Source organism: Tachyglossus aculeatus, chromosome X5, assembly GCF_015852505.1.
Source record: "Tachyglossus aculeatus isolate mTacAcu1 chromosome X5, mTacAcu1.pri, whole genome shotgun sequence".
Classification (NCBI taxonomy): domain Eukaryota; kingdom Metazoa; phylum Chordata; class Mammalia; order Monotremata; family Tachyglossidae; genus Tachyglossus; species Tachyglossus aculeatus.
This window is the reverse complement of record NC_052097.1, coordinates 9,329,141-9,345,609: the sequence shown is the minus strand read 5'-3', so window position 1 is coordinate 9,345,609 and position 16,469 is coordinate 9,329,141. Positions and strand designations below refer to the sequence as shown.

Sequence of the window (16,469 nt, the reverse complement as noted above, 5' to 3'; positions counted from 1 at the left end):
CCATCATCATCACCACTAGGGCCCGTCTCTAGATGTTGCCAACTTGTACTTCCCAAGCGCTTAGTCCAGTGCTCCGCACACAGTAAGCGCTCAATAAATGATTGAATGAATGAATGTAAGAATGAATATTACCTTGTACCCACCCCAGCGCTCAGCACAGTGCTTGGCACATAGTAAGCGCTTAACAAATACCATCATCATCATCACTAGGGGCCGTCTCTATACGTTGCCAACTTGTCCTTCCCAAGCGCTTAGTACAGTGCTCCGCACACAGTAAGCGCTCAATAAATACGACTGACTGAATGAATGAACGAAAGAATGAATATTACCTTGTACTCACCCCGGCGCTTAGCACAGCGCTTGGCACATAATAAGCGCCTAACAAATACCATCAGCAGCAGCAGCATTATTACCTTGTACCCACTCCGGCGCTCAGCACAGTGCTTGGCACATAGTAAGCGCTTAACAAATACCATCATCATCAATAGGGCCCGTCTCTAGATGTTGCCAACTTGGACTTCCCAAGCGCTTAGTCCAGTGCTCCGCACACAGTAAGCGCTCAATAAATACGACTGACTGAATGAATGACTGAAAGAATGAATATTACCTTGTACTCACCCCGGCGCTCAGCACAGTGCTTGGCACATAGTAAGCGCTTAACAAATACCATCAACATCAGTAGGGACCGTCTCTCTATGTTGCCAACTTGTACTTCCCAAGCGCTCAGTACAGTGTTCTGCACAAAGTAAGCGCTCAATAAATACGACTGACTGAATGAATGACTGAAAGAATATTACCTTGTACTCACCCCGGCGCTTAGCACAGTGCTTGGCACATAGTAGGCGCTTAACAAATACCATCATCATCATCAGTAGGGCCCGTCTCTAGATGTTGCCAACTTGTACTTTCCCAAGCGCTAAGTCCAGTGCTCCGCACACAGTAAGCGCTCAATAAATACGACTGACAATGAATGAATGACTGAAAGAATGAATAGTAAGTACCTTGTACTCACCCCGGCGCTTAGCACAGTGCTTGGCACATAGTAAGCGCTTAACAAATACCATCATCAGCATTATTATTACCTTGTACCCACTCCGGCGCTCAGCACAGCGCTTGGCACATAGTAAGCGCTTAACAAATACCATCATCATCATCTCTACATGTTGCCAACTTGTACTTCCCAAGCGCTTAGTCCAGTGCTCTGCACACAGTAAGCGCTCAATAAATACGATTGAATGTATCAATCAATCAATCGTATTTATTGAGCGCTTACTGTGTGCAGAGCACCGTACTAAGCACTTAATGAGTGAATGAATGTAAGAATGAATAGTACCTTGTACCCACCCCGGCGCTCAGCACAGTGCTTGGCACATAGTAAGCGCTTAACAAATACCATCATCATCAGTAGGGACTGTTTCTAGATGTTGCCCAACTTGTCCTTTCCCAAGCGCTTAGTCCAGTGCTCCGCACCCAGCGGGCGCTCAATAAATAGGAGTGAATGAGTGAAATTACCTTGTAGTCGCCCCGGCGCTTCGCACGTAGTAAGCGCTTAATGATACTGACGAGGAGGGTGTTTGTGAAGCGCTTATTATGCGCCAAGCACTGCGCTGAGCGCTTCCCAAACGGCACCGCGATGAGGCTGAGGCTGAGTCCCGGCTAGGATTTCTCACCCACTCACCGGCGGAGGGGGCGGGGCGGGGCGGGGCGCGGTGGTGCTGCGGTCCGCGGAGCGTTGCGTCCCGGGCTGCGCGCGCCGCCGGCAGCGCGGACAAGTGGAGCGCGGGGCGGCGCCGGCGCGGCCTCGTCTGCACTTCCGCCCGCCCGGACCCGCGGGACCCGCCCCCCGCCCCGCCCGGCCAATCGGGACCCGCCCACCGCCCCGCCCGGCCAATCGGGACCCGCCCCCGCCGCCCCGCCCGGCCAATCGGGACACGCCCACCGCTGCCCCCTCAGGACACGCCCACCGCCCCCGCCCGTCAGGACACGCCCACCGCCCCAAGCAGGGCACGCCCACCGCCCCGCCCAGCCAATCGGGATACGCCCACCGCCCCAAGCAGGACCCGCCCACCGCCCCGCCCAGCCAATCGGGACCCGCCCACCGCCCCAAGCAGGACCCGCCCACCGCCCCGCCCAGCCGATCGGGACACGCCCACCTCCACGCCCAGCCGATCGGGACACGCCCCCCGCCCCCGCCCATCAGGACACGCCCACCGCCCCAAGAAGGGCACGCCCACCGCCCCGCCCAGCCAATCGGGACCCGCCCACCGCCCCAAGCAGGGCCCGCCCACCGCCCCGCCCAGCCAGTCCGACCCGCCCACCGCCCCGCCCAGCCAATCGGGACCCGCCCGCCTCCACGCCCAGCCGATCGGGACCCGCCCACCGCCCCCGCCAAACAGGACACGCCCATCGCTCCTCGCAGGGCACGCCCACCGCCCCGCCCAGCCAATCGGGACCCTCCCACCGCCCCCGCCCATCAGGACACGCCCACCTCCCCACGCAGGGCACGCCCATCGCCCCGCCCAGCCAATCGGGACCCGCCCACCGCCACCGCCCATCAGGGCACGCCCTCCTCCCCAAGCAGGGCACGCCCACCACCCCGCCCACGCCCATCAGGACCTGCCCACCTCCCCGCCCAGCCAATCAGGACACGCCCACCGCCCTATCCACCCCCATCAGGACACGCCCACCGCCCCGCCAATCGGGATCCGCCCACCGACCCGCCCCGCCAGTCCGAGCACGCCCATTTCCCCGCCCAGCCAATCTGGACCCGCCCACCGACCCGCCCAGCCAATCGGGACCCGTCCCCAAACAGGACACGCCCACCGCGGGCAGGCCACCGCCCACCAAGCCCCTCCGATCCGGACACGCCCATCGCGCTCAGGCCCCGCCCACAGGCCTAACCTCGCCATTCAGGACCCGCCTACCGGTCTGCCCAGCCAATCAGGACACGCCCCCAAACAGGCCCCGCCCACCGCGCGCAGGCCCCGCCCACCAAGCCCCTCCGATCCGGCCACGCCCGTCGCGCTCAGTCCCCGCCCACAGGCCCACCCTCGCCAATCAGGACCCGCCTACCTGTCCGCCCAGCCAATCAGGACCCGCCCACCGCCCCGCCCGCGCCAATCAGGACACGCGCGTCGCGCACAGGTTCCGCCCACCTTCCGGACCCCGCCCCCCCCGGCTGAGCATAATAATCGTAATAATGATAATGCTGGTATTTGTTAAGCGCTTACTACATGCCAAGCGCTGGGGGGGAAGGATACAAAATTATCAGGGTTGTCCCACGTGGGGCTCACAGTCTTAATCCCCATTTTACAGATGAGGTAACTGAGGCACAGAGAAGCTAAGTGACTTGCCCAAAGTCACACAGCTGACAAGTGGCAGAATCAGGATTAGAACCCACAACCTCTGACTCCCAAGCCCGGGCTCTTGCCACTAAGCCACGCCGGATGATGATGATGATGATGGTATTAAGCGCTTACTACGTGCCAAGCACTGTTCTAAGCGCTAGGGTAGATGCAAGGTAATCAGGTTGTCCCACGTGGGGCTCACAGTCTTAGTCCCCATTTTCCAGATGAGGGAACTGAGGCCCAGGGAAGCTAAGTGACTTGCCCAAAGTCACACAGCCAACAAGTGGCAGAGTCAGGATTAGAACCCACAACCTCTGACTCCCAAGCCCGGGCTCTTGCCACTAAGCCACGCTGGATGATGACGATGATGGTATTTGTTAAGCGCTTACTACGTGCCAAGCACTGTTCTAAGCGCTAAGGTAGATACAAGGTAATCAGGTTGCCCCACGTGGGGCTCACGGTCTTCATCCCCATTTTCCAGATGAGGGAACTGAGGCACAGAGAAGCTAAGTGACTTGCCCAAAGTCACACAGCCGACAAGTGGCAGAGTCAGGATTAGAACCCACGACCTCTGACTCCCAAGCCTGGGCTCTTTCCACTGAGCCACGCGGCTTCTCATGATCATCATCATCATCAATCGTATTTATTGAGCGCTTACTATGTGCAGAGCACTGTACTAAGCGCTCCACGGGCTTTGCTGAACAAGGAGAGAGAATGAGGGGCTGTCACAGAATTACTGCCATTCGACCCCCAAAACGACTTCGATTCTTTGCTGGCCACGTTTTGAGGTGAGTCGTACAGCTTACAATGATTTAAAATGTAATGACTAAAACACTAAAGGGTGACGAGCTTTGTACCCTAATTATAGTAAATGAGGGTATTTGTTAGGCGCTTACTACGTGCCAAGGACTGTTCTAAGTGCTGTAAAGGAAGCTCCAATCTGGCTCCGTTGCTGGGTAGGCCCAAATCGGTTTGAAGCCAGGATTCAGAACTCAGAATCCAGGCAACGGAAATTATAAATTGAATTTTGTGGACTATACTATTAACAGCGCCGGTTTCCGTTTGCCTACTTTATCCAAATGAGAGATGCTCTAGTATGTGCGCGAATCAACCGAATGGCCCAAGCTGTGTTGGGTTTGAAGCCAGGATTCAGAACTCAGAATCCAGGCAACAGAAATTATAAATTGAATTTTGTGGACTGTACCGGTTTCCGTTTGCCTACTTTATCCAAATGAGAGATGCTCTAGTATGTGTGCGAATCAACCGAATGGCCCAAGCTGTGTTGGGTTCGAAGCCAGGATTCAGAACTCAGAATCCAGGCAGCAGAAATTATAAATTGAATTTTGTGGACTGTACCGCTTTCCATTTGCCTACTTTATCCAAATGAGAGATGCTCTAGTATGTGCGCGAATCAACCGAATTCATTCATTCATTCATTCAATCATATTTATTGAGCGCTTACTGTGTGCAGTGCACTGTACTAAGTGCTTGGAAAGTACAATTCGGCAAAATTGGCCCAAGCTGTGTTGACCTGTGCCAGCTGAGAGCAGTTAAATGTTCCTGCTCTATAATCTATGTTCCTGACCCTGTATCAGTCGATCAGCAATAGTAATTGGGCTCCTATTTATTATGAGTGGTTGGGAGGGTACAATAAAAGTAAAATACACAGCCCCCGCCCTCGATGAGTTTACACTCTGAGGGAGATAGGAAAGTCAGAAATTGCTTATCAGCACTTGGAAGGGGAAGGAAATATTAGTCAGTCGATTGTATTTATGCAGCACTTGCTGTGTGCAGAGCACTGTACTAAGCGCTTGGGAGAGTACAACATAACAGATGCATTTCCGCATTAATGATAATATCATCATCAATCGTATTTATTGAGCGCTTACTATGTGCAGAGCACTGTACTAAGCGCTTGGGTAATATCAAAAATATGGGATTAGATGAATAGGTGGTGTTGGTATATCGATCTCTACACGAGTACTAGGATGACTAACCGGTTGACAGGGGTTGGAGCGATGTAAATTAATTGGGGAAAGCTTCCTGGAGGAGGTGGGATTTCAGAAGGGCTTTGAAGGTGGGAAGAGCTGTCATCTGGTGGATTTGAAAAGGGAAGGAATTCGAGGCAGGGCAAAGGATGTGAGCATATATGTATATATGTTTGTACATATTTATTACTCTATTTATTTATTTATTTTACTTGTACATATCTTTTAGACTGTGAGCCCACTGTTGGGTAGGGACTGTCTCTATATGTTGCCAATTTGTACTTCCCAAGTGCTTAGTACAGTGCTCTGTACATAGTAAGCGTGCAATAAATACGATTGATGATCTATTCTATTTATTTTATTTTGTTAGTATGTTTGGTTTTGTTCTCTGTCTCCCCCTTTTCGACTGTGAGCCCACTGTTGGGTAGGGACTGTCTCTATATGTTGCCAATTTGGACTTCCCAAGCGCTTAGTACAGTGCTCTGCACATAGTAAGCGCTCAATAAATACGATTGATGATGATGATGATGATGTGAGCAAGGAGTTGAGAGTAGAGTGCTGAGCGCGGGGTTCTGAAAGAATTATAGATATACTATTGATCTGTTTTGATGTTATTGATGCCTATTTGTTCTGTTTTGTCGTCTGTCTCCCCCTTCTAGACTGTGAGCCCGGTGTTGGGTAGGGGTTGTCTTTATCTGTTGCTGAATTGCACTTTCCAAGCGCTTAATACAGTGCTCTGGACACAGTAAGTGCTCAATAAATATGATTGAATGAATGAATAAAAGACAGTAAACTTGGTTGGAACTGAGACCACACAGTGAGTGTGGGGGACAAGAGCGGGTAGGTTGGAAAGAGAAGCTGACAGAGGGGCTCAAAGCCAATTGATTGATTGATTGAAATGGGTAGCCATTAAAAGGTTTTGAGGAGTGGAGAGGTGAGAGCCAAGCGATGCTTTAGAAAGATGTCCTGGACCTCTCTCCCTCTCCATCCCCCCATCTTACCTCCTTCCCTTCCCGACACCACCTGTATATATATTTGTACATATTTATGACTCTATTCTACTTGTACATATCTATTCTATTTTATTTTGTTAATATGTTTGGTTTTGTTCTCTGTCTTCCCGTTCTAGACTGTGAGCCCATTGTTGGATAGGGACTGTCTCTATACGTTGCCAACTTGTACTTCCCAAGTGCTTAGTACAGTGCTCTGCACACAGTAAGTGCTCAATAAATACGATTGATGATTGATTTTGTTCTCTGTCTCCCCCTTCTAGACTGTGAGCCCACTGTTGGATAGGGACTGTCTCTATATGTTGCCAACTTGGACTTCCCAAGCACTTAGTACAGTGCTGTGCACACAGTAAGCACTCAATAAATATGATTGATTGATTGATTGGACCAATCTCTTCTACCTTGCCGCTGACCCTTTGCCCATGGCCTGTCCCTGGCGTGGAACTCCCTCCTCCTCCATTTCCAACGGATCATCAACTCTTCCCACCTTAAAATCACCTCTCCAAGAGGCCTTCCCCCACTGAGTCCTCCTATCCCCTACTCTCTTTCCCATCTTCATCACCCTTGCGCTTTTTTATGGTATTTATTAAGCACTTACTACATGCCAGGCACTGTACTAAGCTCCGGGGTAGACACAAGCTAATCAGGTTGAACCCAGTTCAAAACCTACTTGGGGCTCACAGTCTTAATCTCCATTTTACAGGTGAGATACCTGAAGCAGAGAAGTGAAATAATAATAATAATAGTGGTATTTGTTAAACACTTACTATGTGCAAAGCACTGTTCTAAGCGCTGGGGGGATACAAGGTAATCAGGTTGTCCCACGTGGGGCTCACAGTCTTAATCCCCATTTTACAGATGAGGGAACTGAGGCACAGAGAAGTGAAGTGACTCGCCCAGCGTCACACAGCTGACAATTGGCGGGGCCGGGATTTGAACCCCTGACTTCTGACTCCAAAGCCCGGGCTCTTTCCACTGAGCCACGCTGCTTCTCTATGACTTGCCCAAGGTCACACAGCCCCTCATCCCCCTCTCCATCCCCCCCATCTTACCTCCTTCCCTTCCCCACAGCACCTGTATATATGTATATATGTTTGTACATATTTATTACTCTATTTATTTATTTATTTTACTTGTACATATCTATTCTATTTATTTTATTTTGTTAGTCTGTTTGGTTTTGTTCTCTGTCTCCCCCTTTTAGCCTGTGAGCCCACTGTTGGGTAGGGACTGGCTCTATATGTTGCCAACTTGGACTTCCCAAGCGCTTAGTACAGTGCTCTGCACACAGTAAGCGCTCAATAAATACGATTGATGATGATGACAAGCGGCAGAGCTGCGATTAGAAGCCGGCTCCTTCTGACTCCCAATCCCACGCTCTATCCACTAAGTCATGCTGTGCTTGGATTTGTCCGTCTTCAATCAATCAATCAATCAATCGTATTTATTGAGCGCTTACTGTGCTCCTCTTCCCCTCCCGACTGTAAACTCACTGCGGGCAGGGAACGTGGCTACCAACTCCGTTATACTGTACTCTCTCAAACTCTTAGTACAGTGCTCTGCACATAGTATTTAGCACATGTGCTCTGCACATTTAGACTGTGAGCCCACTGTTGGGTAGGGACCGTCTCTATATGTTGCCAACTTGTACTTCCCAGGTGCTTAGTACAGTGCTCTGCACACAGTAAGCGCTCAATAAATACGATTGATGATGATGATGATAGTAAATGTTCAGTAAATGCAATTGATTGACGGGAAGGTGAAAGGAAAACGAGTGCCAGGCCCTGCAAAAATCAAGTTGACGATCGATACAAGTGTGAAAGCTCCTTGTAGACGGGGCGGATGTGTCACTTTCTTGCTCCGTACTTCCCAAGCACTGCATCCAGTGGGCATTCGAGAATTCCCAGCTCACGTGGGAGAATTTCACTGTGAAAGGATGACTATGTAATATACTATGTATTTATAGTAATATATGTATATGTATATATGTGTAATATATAATAATCATCATCATCAATCGTATTTATTGATTGTGAAAGGATGACTATGTAATATACTATGTATATATAGTAATATATGTATATGTATATATATGTAATATATAATAATCATCATCATCAATCGTATTTATTGACTGTGAAAGGATGACTATGTAATATACTATGTATATATAGTAATATATGTATATGTATATATATGTAATATATAATAATCATCATCATCAATCATATTTATTGACTGTGAAAGGATGACTATGTAATATACTATGTATATGTAGTAATATATGTATATGTATATATATGTAATATATAATAATCATCATCATCAATCGTATTTATTGATTGTGAAAGGATGACTATGTAATATACTATGTATATATAGTAATATATGTATATGTATATATGTAATATATAATAATCATCATCATCAATCGTATTTATTGATTGTGAAAGGATGACTATGTAATATACTATGTATATGTAGTAATATATGTATATGTATATATATGTAATATATAATAATCATCATCATCAATCGTATTTATTGATTGTGAAAGGATGACTATGTAATATACTATGTATATATAGTAATATATGTATATGTATATATGTAATATATAATAATCATCATCATCAATCGTATTTATTGATTGTGAAAGGATGACTATGTAATATACTATGTATATATAGTAATATACGTATATGTATATATATGTAATATATAATAATCATCATCATCAATCGTATTTATTGATTGTGAAAGGATGACTATGTAATATACTATGTATATATAGTAATATACGTATATGTATATATATGTAATATATAATAATCATCATCATCAATCATATTTATTGATTGTGAAAGGATGACTATGTAATATACTATGTATATATAGTAATATACGTATATGTATATATATGTAATATATAATAATCATCATCATCAATCGTATTTATTGATTGTGAAAGGATGACTAGGTAATATACTATGTATATATAGTAATATATGTATATGTATATATATGTAATATATAATAATCATCATCATCAATCGTATTTATTGATTGTGAAAGGATGACTAGGTAATATACTATGTATATATAGTAATATACGTATATGTATATATATGTAATATATAATAATCATCATCATCAATCGTATTTATTGATTGTGAAAGGATGACTATGTAATATACTATGTATATATAGTAATATACGTATATGTATATATATGTAATATATAATAATCATCATCATCAATCGTATTTATTGATTGTGAAAGGATGACTATGTAATATACTATGTATATATAGTAATATACGTATATGTATATATATGTAATATATAATAATCATCATCATCAATCGTATTTATTGATTGTGAAAGGATGACTATGTAATATACTATGTATATATAGTAATATATGTATATGTATATATGTAATATATAATAATCATCATCATCAATCGTATTTATTGATTGTGAAAGGATGACTATGTAATATACTATGTATATATAGTAATATATGTATATATATGTAATATATAATAATCATCATCATCAATCGTATTTATTGATTGTGAAAGGATGACTATGTAATATACTATGTATATATAGTAATATACGTATATGTATATATATGTAATATATAATAATAATCATCATCAATCGTATTTATTGATTGTGAAAGGATGACTAGGTAATATACTATGTATATATAGTAATATACGTATATGTATATATATGTAATATATAATAATCATCATCATCAATCGTATTTATTGATTGTGAAAGGATGACTAGGTAATATACTATGTATATATAGTAATATATGTATATGTATATATATGTAATATATAATAATCATCATCATCAATCGTATTTATTGATTGTGAAAGGATGACTATGTAATATACTATGTATATATAGTAATATATGTATATGTATATATGTAATATATAATAATAAATGATATATATAATATATATGTAATATATAATAATCATCAATCGTATTTATTGATTGTGAAAGGATGACTATGTAATATACTATGTATATATAGTAATATATGTATATGTATATATGTAACATATAATAATAAATAATATATAATAATATATGATAAATAATATATATTATTTGTATTATATTATATAATATATAATAAATAATATAATACTATTAATAATTATATATTATATATATGTAATATATGTATGTATGTAATATACACACTGTGAGTGTGTATATGAATAAACATATGTACCGTTCTAAAAGCAGTTATTTGCTTAGGAGTGGAAATGTTTGCTCTGAAGTGTTATTACTCTGAGTCAGTAACCTCCTGTGGCTACTCGGAGCTACAGAAAGTGTAAATTACAGGGAGGATTTGTACTCTGGCGTCCAGTAAATTATAGCATTCTGCTAGAAGTCCACTGACTGTTACCAACTTTGCTCCAACCCAGTCCTGAAAGGTGAGGAGCCCCCCAGTTTCCAAAGAGGGGGGACTGTTCTCTTGGGGGGCTGTCGTTACGGTTGACGGTAAAAATGGCCAGCCGTGCTTCTTTGACTCCTGAGGGTCCCCCGCTTCCAGGGAGATTAGGATTGTCCTTAAAATTGAAAGTAACGGCTGGATTTTGGAGACATGGAAGAAAAACCTTTAGTGGGTTTGAATTACGGAAGTAGTGCGGCATAATCTTAAACATAAATATAATAATAATGGCATTTATTAAGCGCTTACTATGTGCAAAACACTGTTCTAAGCCCTGGGGAGGTTACAAGGTGATCAGGTGGTCCCACGTGGGGCTCACGGTCTTAATCCCCATTTTACAGATGAGGTAACTGAGGCCCAGAGAAGTGAAGCGACTGGCCCAAAGTCACCCAGCTGACAGTCGGCGGAGCCGGGATTTGAACCCATGACCTCTGACTCCAAAGCCCGTTCTCTGTCCACTGAGCCACGCTCCTTCTCTATATAAATATAATGGGAAGTGTATTTTTCCAAGCTCCTACGACATAGGAGAAGCAACGAAGCCCAGTGGAAGCCTGGAAGTCTGAAAACCTGGGGTCAAATCTCGGCTCGGGCTGCTTGATTGCTGTGGGGCCCTGGGCAAGTCTCTTAACTTTGCTGTGCTTCATTCATTCATTCATTCAATCGTATTTACTGAGCGCTTACTGTGTGCAGAGCACTGTACTAAGCGCTTGGCAAGTCCAAGTTGGCAACATATTGAGACGGTCCTTACCCAACAGCGGGCTCACAGTCTAGAAGGGGGAGACAGACAACAAAACAAAACATATTACCAAAATAAAATAAATAGAATAAATATGTACAAATAAAATAGATTCCTCATGTGTAAAATGGGGATTCGGCGCCTGTCCTTTTAGACTGTGAGCCCACTGTAGGGTAGGGACTGTCTCTATATGTTGCCAATTTGTACTTCCCAAGCGCTTAGTACAGTGCTCTGCACGTAGTAAGCGCTCAATAAATACGATTGATGATGGTGATGATGATGTCCTTCCTCCCACTTGGACCATGAGCCTCACGAAGGACATGGACTGGCTCCCAGTTGATTAGCCTGGATCCGCCCCAGGGCCTAGAACAATGTTTCGCACGTAGTAAGCACTTAACAAATGCCACAGATTTATTAGGACGCTGAATATCAATCAATTAATGGTTAATGTCTGTCTCCCCCTCTAGACTGTGAGCTCGTTTTGGAAGATCAAGATTTATGAAACGGGATACGATCCCTGTCCTCCACGGGGCTCGTAATCAGTCTTAACCCCATTTTACAATTGAGAAAACGAAGGCCCAGAAAGTAAGTGATTTTTTCTCTTTCCACTAAACCCTGCTTCCTATTGCTTGTGCTCCTGTTATACTTCTGAAGCGTTTAGTACAGTGCACTGTGTTCAGTAGGAGCTCAATAAATGCCACGTCAACTACTACTATATCTGCAATTTATTTATGTATGTATGTATATTAATATCTGCCTCCCCCTCTAGATGGTGAGCTCCTTGTGGGCAGGGAATGTGTCTGTTTATTGTACTATTGTACTGTCTCAAGTGCTTAGCACAGTGCTTTGCGCTCAGTAAATAGGAATGAATGAATTCTCCTGCTGCTGCTGCTAGGAAATACGACCAGTGGAAAGAGCATGGGCCTGGGACTCAGAGGACCTGGGTGCTAAACCCAGTTCTACGACTTGTCTGCTGTGTGACCTTTGGCAAGTTACTTAGCCTCTCTGTGCCTTGGTTACCTCATCTATACAATGAGGTACAAATACCCCTCTAGCTCTTTGTGGGCAGGGAATGTGTCTATTCATTATTGTATTGTTCTCTCCCAAGCGCTTAGTACAGTGCTCTGCTCACAGTAAGCGCTCAATAAATATGATTGGATGAGCGAATGAATGAACCTGCTGTTCCTGCTACTTAGACTGTGGATAATAATAATAATAATGTTGGCATTTGTTAAGTGCTTACTATGTGCAGAGCATCATCATCATCAATCGTATTTATTGAGCGCTTACGGTGTGCAGAGCACTGTACTAAGTGCTTGGGAAGTCCAAGTTGGCAACGTATAGAGACAGTCCCTACCCAACAGTGGGCTCACAGTCTAAAAGAGCATTGTTCTAAGCGCTGGGGGGATGCAAGGTGATCAGGTTGTCCCACGGGGGGCTCACAGTCTTAATCCCCATTTTCCAGATGAGGGAACTGAGGCTCAGAGAAGTTAAGTGACTTGCCCAAGGTCACAGCAGACATGTGGTGGAGCGGGGACTCGAACCCATGACCTCCGACTCCAAAGCCCGGGCTCTTTCCCCTGAGCCACACTGCTTCTCTATGAAACAAATCATCATCATCAATCGTATTTATTGAGCGCTTACTATGTGCAGCGCACTGTACTAAGCACTTGGGAAGTACAAATTGGCAACATATACAGACAAATGTTATATGAAACAGAGACTGGTCTGACCTGATGATCTGGCAGCTTCCCCAGTGCTTAATACAGTGTGTGGTACATAGTAGGTGCCAAACAAATCCCCCGATTATGATAATGATTATTTTTGATTGGAGAAGACGGAGCAATGGGGCAAAAGCTAATGAGAATGGAAAGAGGAGAGGGTGCGTTTGCAGTTGGAGGGCAAATTGTCTTCATCATCATCATCATCAATCGTATTTATTGAGCGCTTACTGTGTGCAGAGCACTGTACTAAGCGCTTGGGAAGTACAAGTCTTCAGCCACCCTGTCTCAGCCTGCAGAGAGTTAATTCAACCCTGGAGGCCCTTCTTCTTGGAAATGGGGACGCCCCATACATCCCAAGTGGACGGAGGTCATTTAGGGGTAACAGAGAGCACTTGTTTTTCCTACAGGTCAATCAATCAATCAATCGTATTTATTGAGCGCTTACTGTGTGCAGAGCACTGTACTAAGCGCTTGGGAAGTCCAAGTTGGCAACATATAGAGACGGTCCCTACCCAGCAGTGGGCTCACAGTCTAGAAGGGGGAGATGGAGAACAAAACCAAACATACTAACAAAATAAAACCTTTACCATGTGCCAGGCACTGTACTAAGCGCTGGGGTAGTTACAAGTTAACAGGGCTGGACACAGTCCCTGTCCCACATCTTCATCCCCGTTTTAAAGATGAGGAAACTGAGGCACAGAGAAGTGAAGGCAGCAGGCAATAGAATAGATATGTACAAGTAAAATAAATAAATAAATAAATAGAGTAATAAATATGTACAAACATTCTTCCCTGGTTAAGTGAAAGTGGCTCCGTAACCCATTGCGTTCCCCTAAAGAAAGCGTTTTTCCTCTGCATTTTGAAAATCCAGGCCCCGTAAGTCCATTTACACAAGGTTTCCACCTGGGAAGAAGAGGTCCGTGTCTTTCTGGGCGGAGAGGTGCCCAAATGTACTCACAAAAGAATTCGGGCACCAAGCCATTCCCAGACATTCCCACGGGGAGTGGAATTCCGCTCCCGATGTGTGATTGGCACTGCCTCTCCTTCCCCCTGGCAATGAGGCACGTCAGTATTCTAATAATAATAATAATAATAATGGTGGTATTTGTTAAGCGCTTACTATGTGCAAAGCACTGTTCTAAGCGCTAGGGGGGCTACACGGTAATCAGGTTGCTCCACGGTGGGGGCTCATAGTCTTCATCCCCGTTTTACAGATGAGGTCACTGAGGCACAGAGAAGTTAAGTGGCTTGCCCAAAGTCACCCAGCTGACAAGTGGTGGAGCTGGGATTCGAACCCGTGACCTGACTCCCAAGCCCTCCCTCTTTCCACTGAGCCACGCTGCTTCCCCTCTAATGAATGATTAAGCGCTTACTGTGTGCAAAGCACTGTTCTAAGCGCTGGGGAGGTTACAAGGTGATCAGGTTGCCCCAAGGTGGGGGCTCACAGTCTTCATCCCCATTTTCCAGATGAGGTCACTGAGGCCCAGAGAACTAAAGTGACTTGCCCAAGGTCACCCAGCCAACAAGTGACAGAGCCGGGATTCGAACCCATGACCTCTGACTCCCAAGCCCTCGCTCTTTCCACTGAGCCTCCCCTCTAATAAATGATTAAGCGCTTACTATGTGCAAAGCACTGTTCTAAGCGCTGGGGAGGTTACAAGGTGATCAGGTTGCCCCACGGTGGGGGCTCACAGTCTTCATCCCCATTTTACAGATGAGGTCACTGAGGCCCAGAGAACTAAAGTGACTTGCCCAAGGTCACACAGCCGACAAGTGGTGGATCCGGGATTCGAACCCGTGACCTCTGACTCCCAAGCCCTCGCTCTTTCCACTGAGCCTCCCCTCTAATAAATGATTAAAGCACTTACTATGTGCAAAGCACTGTTCTAAGCACCGGGGAGGTTACAAGGTTACCCGACTTTTGGGTAGGAATTCTCCGGAAAATCCTTACCGGCATCAAAAATCCCTGACCGTCGGGAAGCGTCCCGGAGAGAAACAGAAGTGGAATGGCACTGCTGATTGGAGAAACGTGCGGCTGGAATTTTAAATATTTTTGTGATTTGGTTATTATAAACCACAAAATGACTTTAAAAAAAAAAAAACCCTTCCTCTTTACCCAAAGATTTATGTTTCTTCTCCTTGGGATTTCAAAGCATTAACTAAAATAACAGTGGTTTTCTTCTGCCTGAATAAAGAGATCTCATTCTTCTGGACCTCGGAGTTCAAACTTCCCTCAGCAACGCTCATGGATAAATCATCATCATCATCATCAATTGTATTTATTGAGCGCTTACTGTGTGCAGAGCACTGTACTAAGTGCTTGGGAAGTACAAATTGGATGATCCCGGCTCCGCCATTTGTCAGCTGTGTGACCTTGGGTAAGTCACTTCACTTCTCTGGGCCTCATCTGTAAAATGGGGGTTGACTGTGAGCCCCCTGTGGGACAACCTCATCACCTTGTATCCCCCCCCAGCGCTTAGAACAGTGCTTTGCACATAGTAAGCGCTTAATAAATGCTATTATTATTATTATTATTATTATTATTATTATTAAAAGAAAGCATGGCAAAGGCCCGCGGTGGGTGGTGACGCGATGTGATTTCTGCCCAGTACTCTGAACGTCAAAGTGAAGAAATGCAGTGACGCATGGGTATCCAACTCTATTGTACTGTACTCTCCCAAGTGTTTAGTACATTGCTCTGTAATAATAATAGTAATAATAATAATGGCATTTATTAAGCACTTACTATGTGCAAAGCACTGTTCTAAGGGCTGGGAAGGTTGCAAGGTGATCAGGTTGTCCCACGGGGGGCTCACAGTCTTACTCTGTACAGAGTAAGCGCTCAATAATAATAATAATAATGTTGGCATTTGTTAAGCGCTTACTATGTGCAAAGCACTGTTCTAAGCGCTTGGGGGGGATACAAAGTGATCAGGTTGTCCCACGTGGGGCTCACGGTCTTCATCCCCGTTTTCCAGATGAGGGAACTGAGGCTCAGAGAAGTGAAGTGACTTGCCCGAGGTCACACAGCAGACATGTGGCGGAGCCAGGATTCGAACCCATGACCTCTGACTCCAAAGCCCGGGCTCTTTCCACTGAGCCACGCTGCTTCTCAATGAGTACCAGTGATTGATTTGATGGTACATATATACCCAATTATCCCTTGGATTTTTAT

The 16,469-nt window shown here is 45.0% G+C and overlaps 1 protein-coding gene across 10 annotated transcripts in view; it reads right to left on the bottom strand.

Moving 5' to 3' along the window:
• The window catches only part of LOC119947716 (PDZ and LIM domain protein 5-like), a 200,106-nt gene that overhangs the window by 170,581 nt on the left and 13,056 nt on the right, over window positions 1–16,469 (bottom strand). For 2 of the 10 annotated variants that reach the window (XM_038769338.1, XM_038769342.1), the window contains exon 1: window positions 1,513–1,733. The exons of 1 other annotated variant lie outside the window; for it this stretch is intronic. The gene's annotated coding sequence lies outside the window, so the exon portion shown is untranslated. Of the gene's footprint in view, window positions 1–1,512; window positions 1,736–16,469 lie in introns of those variants that run through there. 7 more of the 10 variants (XM_038769343.1, XM_038769344.1, XM_038769346.1 and 4 more) reach the window with 5 other exon arrangements.